Consider the following 6,000-nt stretch of genomic DNA (forward strand, 5'->3'; position numbering starts at 1 on the left):
ATACGCAATGAGCTATCTTGGCGCACTCATATTACAAATATCGTAGCATGTGCCAATAAAACACTGGGAGTCCTGAAACGCAATCTTCGTCATGCCCCCACACACGTGTAACTTCTAGCCTTCAAATCACTCATCAGACCGAAACTGGAATACGCATGCACTATCTGGAGCCCACACCAGTCCTACCTCTCATGTGCCCTGGAAGCTGTCCAAAACCGCGCTGCTGGATTCATTCATTCCACTTATCATTACCGAACTAGCGTATCATCACTGAAAGCGAAATCCGGTTTGTCTAATCTCTGTCTTCGTCATCGTATTGCCACGCTATCATGATTTCACAAATTTTATTACAATGATCTCTGTCATCCACCTTACATCATTCCCCTTACGCGCATACCTTATCGCCGTGGACATGAACTTCAAGTGTCACGCCCACGTGCTCGCACCCTCACATTCTCCTCTTCATTTTCCCCCAAGAAGCAACACATTGGAATGGCCTTTCCCACACCATTGCAGCCACTACTAATCCATAAAACTTCTTGGACAAAGTAACAAACTTTCTTACCAAGTGAAGTCACTTGGCTACACTGGATACCCATTTCTTATGTAATACCCTCTTGAGGGGTCTAAAGGAAATAAAGTGGTGTGATGTGATATAATAGTCGTAATGGTGTACTTCACCTTTGTGTATAAAGAAAGGTAAGTGGTGCAAATTCATCTATATCTCACTTTCGCAGCATGCGAGAATTTTATTGTTGCGTTGGGGTTTTTCTTCTGCTCTGTGCACAACAGAAATGTGTTCTAACCCTTTGCAATTGCCTATGACATTGTTAAATTTTTTGTATGTTACACTTGGTTTCCTCTTTAACAAAGCGGTTGAACGGGCTGGTTGGTGCTGCATGGTAGACGAAGAAAGTACTGAACAGCGCAAACGACAGGAGGCGATAGAAGAGACGAGAACAGAGTGCTAAACTTTCAACCTGCTCCTCTCACAGTTGCACAAAACCAGATCTACTGTTTTACAGATTTATAATATTGGTAATGTGTTTATACGGTTACCACCTTTTGGGGAGCAAAACGTGCTTTATGTTATTAACTACATGTGCTACCACAAACAAGATAGGGTCATCGTTGTATTTTTTTGTTAATAGTGCTAGTATTCTGCTTTTGTGCCATTCTTAGTAGGCGTCTTAAATTAAGTGTGCAAATTGCTGTTGCCAGCCCCCTCTGTACAGAGCCCCATTACTTACTGCTCTTCACCTTTTATCAAAGAACATAATTTTGAACATTATAATCTGGAATTTCACTTAAAAAAATAATAGGGAACTAGGTGTCATAGTGGAGGACTTTATATTACCTTTTACCCCATGGGGTAGTATGATATGCTTTACATTGAAAGCACGTAGGCACAATGGTACTATGCGTGTTTGCTGCGATAGTGTAGCGGCCACAGCACTTTGCTGCTAACCTCAAGGTCTTGGGTGCGATGCTCACAGAGGCTGTTTTATTCGAGCGGAGGTTAATCGCTAAAGCCAAATGTGCAATATCTTTGCACCTTAAGCTCCTCTAAATGGTAAAAATTGCCAGATCCCTCTACTATGGCCTCTCATAATCACATCATGGCGTATGATTAATATTATTGTAGTTGTTATTATGCGTCCATCGAAATGTGGCTTCATCAGCTCTGATTTATTCCCGCCTTCTCAGGCTCTGTGCCAGAACACCTTGGTTGTCGGAGCCAGTGCACCATGTAGGAATAAGTAGTTGTGGTTTTCACTTAACTTTGTCAATGCGTACGATTGACAGCAAGCTAGGATTTTATTTTTCTTAGCTATATTTATTAATTTTTGCTTTCTCTGACAGTGTTCCTGTGAACGGGATGTATATAGTGGGAAAATAGCATTTTATAAAGGTGTTTTCTTTCTTTGCATTTGCTTATAAGAAACCTCCTAATTTAACAGGTCACCTCCAAGGCAACATGAAGACGCCAGGGAATCAGTTGAAGACATAAATGAGCACGACCCAACTGAATATGATAATCACCTGATACTCACGTATTTAATGGGCATGTCATGTACTGTTTTGTTATATCGCAGATTCTTCTTCTCTCGTTTGCAGTATCTGCTGTACTTGTCGATTCATATTTCTTCAATAATCTATTCCGGTTGATATGTAAACTTAAACATGCTGATGTATGTAAGCAACATCTAGCCACAGTGCACAATGCCCGTGTTTTGTGCTTTGTTCTTAAATTAAAAAAAACGTGTATGCAATACACTTGGCTCAGTGTTTCTCTAGCACAAGCGGACATGTATCATTATGTGTGGTCGTCTGTCAAATTTCATTTATTAAAAGTTTGGCGATTTTAAAAGTTAAATCTTGCAAAAGTTTTTATGCTTACAGGTGCTAATATGATGAGTTCTTTTCAAAAAATGCAATTTCGTAAAAAAACTGTGTGTGCTTTAGTCTGATTTCAGTATTTTAGTCAGTGTCCAGGAGGACTAAATTAGCACTTGAAAGCACAGGAAAACTTATTCATGACTTGAGCTTCCGAAATGTCAACTTCAGTGGGTAAAAAAAAGACTATAAGACACTGCTTTTAGAAAACATCCTGAATAAAATACATCCCTTAATCTCCTTGTCATGTACACAGTGTGTCCTTCGGGAATTGTTTGGGACTTGCAAGGAATAATCCTGGGTGACGGAAAGAGCGGTCAAATTGACCTTCAAGAGTTGTCCGCCACTGTGGTTTCAAAAATGCAGTGGATATTCAATATCCAGTCAGGGTTGTCCTGTGGGCGTCCTGCGGATGTCAATTTTGTCATTGAGTAGTGAATATTTCTTTACAATGACTACGTTGCCCTCGCATAATGTACGATAAAACCTGCACGACTGAAGTCTTTAACAGTTTTGGTCTGAAAGAAGGATTCAATACTTTTAAACTTCGAAACCTGATTTGGAAAAACAAGCAAAAAATCAGGCGTGAAGTGCAACAGTTGAGCATTTGCGGATTTTTGTTTCGCGAAAAAACAGCTCGAAGCCACATGAACACACACGGAGCCAAAAGCTTGCCAGAAGCACCAAAATTAGACAAATGTGTGTACTACCCCTCATTCCCGTGCTCGCTGAAGCGCCGTGTGTCACAGCTCCCGTAGACACTAGTGCCAGAATTCCTCTATTGTATATTAGGAAACTCTGTTGTCACAAAGACGAGGCCTGCTTGACATATAGAGCTTAACATAAAGATCATTCTCGTAGGCATGCAGTCACAAATGTCGATAGTATGAAAAGTGCTCTGCAAAGTAAGGAAAACCCAAACGTCACTATGAATGTACAAAAACATGCTGCGTACAACTCTCATTCACACGAAACGTCACACATGCACCAACCACCACGAGAGATTGGGCTCATGCGGTGGAGCACAGGGATGATACCACCGACGTGTAAAGTGGCCAGGACATTCAGAAGGACAAAGTGCGTGTCTGTAAATGTGTTTAGCACGATGTTGCCTCTAGAACTTGAAGGAGGGTAGCCCCACGACTGATGAGGTTCATTGAAGTCCCCCCAACTAGCACTGGGCACCCAGGGTAGGTTTGACGCAGGTAAGCCAGCCACCCGAAACGCAAACGAGGAGCGCTGCCACTATACGGGCGCACGTAGATTGAAACCACAATCACGTCAGTACGCGGAAGTCTAACGAGCACTGCCAGCACTTCTTGCCACTGGTTACACCACGGCAGCAGGAGAACTTGAGTTGGAGGATATGTAGTCACAACATACACTGCAGCCTTGCCTGGAGGTCCCAACACATTGGTGCAACGTCGATCAGGGATCGTTGGGGAAGGGTGAATACAGGGATGCGTGAAAGCGAATTTGTTTGCTGTAGAAGGAGGCACCAAGCGGGGAGCTTCCCCAGCGCAGGGCGATAGCCAAGCTCACCAACTTTATTTTGCAAGTCTCCGGCAGTTCTACTGCAGGGACACAGTGGTGGCGCGTTGCTTTCGAAAGAGCGGACATTGCGGTGAGAAGTTGGCGAGCAACACCTTTGAGAGCTCTTGCAGTTGCCGGGCATCAAAGTGGAGGAGCTCTGTGGGAGTCATCTTGACTGGCACTGACGCGCTTGCGGAGAATGATTCAGGCACAGAAACAGCATACGGCACGTCTGCCCCGTACATCACAGTTGGTCCAGCGGGTCGAACGAGATGGGTTCTGCGTTCAGTGAGGCGCTTGACTTCCATTTGGAGCTGCGCTATCAATTATTCTAGGTTCGCGAGATCATCTGTCACCGTAACACTCAATTTAGGCGTGCTCACAGCCTGCAGAACACATTTTTTGCCCCTATTGACGGCGTCGCTGTACGTCGGGGCTTCATAACAACCATTGTCAGGTTCTATCAGTGCTGGTGCGCCCTCTTCGGAGGAAGGCAACAGTTCAAACCGAGTGCTAATGGGAAAGTCAGCATCACTTTTTTTTCACTGAACGCTGACGGCGCTAGCGTTCGCGATAGGCACCCGGCAATGCACTTTACGAGATCCAATGGTAGTGCCAGAACACATGGCCTAGCGAGTAGGCGCCGCAAAACTGAGTCTTCCAATGCGTAGCCTATCGAGTAGACGCAGCAAAACCGAACTTGCACGTGCATATCATTTTCTTTTTTAGTTTTGAGCAAGCGGGTCATGGCTGATTATGTGAACGCCCAGGACTCGTTCTCTGAAAACGTGCCAAAAAAGGGCACTGACACATCAGCGTGTCACTGTGTTCAGCAAGCGTTCCATTTTCTTAGTCCCTCGCGGTCGGCACCGACAATGCTGAGGTGGCCCAAAGAGTTTCGTCGTGCCCTCTGGTCCACTGTCGGGTGCCTATAGGCTTTGAGAGCCTTCTGCTTAACTAGACAATCTTTGGAGGTTATATCATGATCGCACACTTGCCAGAGCCCGAATTTGTACGTGCACGTCTCGCGGACTCCATGAAAGTGTCTGCGGGTTGGGGACGAGAATCTCGCATGTGACTGGTACGAAAACACCGATAGCAGTGTATCACACCGAGCTTATACATATGAAATTGCAGGATGCATCCATAACACGTAAAGCGGCTTGGTGGCGTTCGAGGCACTTGGAGAGAGACCAGGCACGTGTGTTCACGGTTCATGTAACAAGCTGTTACGATGTTGTGAGTTGAGCAGGTCAACGCAGCGACAAAGCCCTCCCTCGATTTCCCCGCAATGCAAAAAATTGTGCGTATTTACGGACAGAAAAGCGGACATAGGATTCAGGAAATAAACACACTCCATTCCTTCGCCAACTACAAGGATAGAGCACATGTTTAAGAATCACAGACTTCCCCACTTCGCGAATATTATGGATGCAGCACACGTTTACCTATGATGTTTCTCTGAATAGTGCAAAAACAGGTGTATCTTCCGTCAACAAAAAGTTAGACGAAATTATTAATTTGCAATACAGATGACCTCCACAAATTTATACTAATATGGCCGTCACATACCATCACTGCATTCATCGCCACGTGGTTTTCTACACCACTTTTATTCTACGATAATGTGTTTGTTCCCAAACGGTAATTTATGCGGGCATCGCGGAAAGAGGAACCATTCGACCGCGGTGGGCACACCGCCATCGTCACTCATCCGTCGGCTGTCGCTACCCTAGTAAATAGGCCGACTACTCTCCTCAAAGGCCCGGACACCACACGGAACGGGACCTGACTGGCGCTGCTTTTTTATCTGGTCTGCATTTTCGAGGTGAGTGCCTAACTTCTCATTTACTCGCCGTTTGGGTTACAGCTTGTGCCACTAATGATCTGTGCCATGTAGTAACTACGCAATATCTCAGATTAGGCCGCTTCGAATAAAGTCGAGGCCATAAACGCTATGCTTCTTTGTCGATGTCGTTTTCGCGTGGCTTGTATCACACATGCTTTTTCTGAGACGGAGTGCGAACTGAAAGCCAAAAATTCAGCATTTACGGAAATCGCTGATTGATT

This window comes from Rhipicephalus microplus, chromosome 2, assembly GCF_043290135.1.
Source record: "Rhipicephalus microplus isolate Deutch F79 chromosome 2, USDA_Rmic, whole genome shotgun sequence".
NCBI lineage: Eukaryota > Metazoa > Arthropoda > Arachnida > Ixodida > Ixodidae > Rhipicephalus > Rhipicephalus microplus.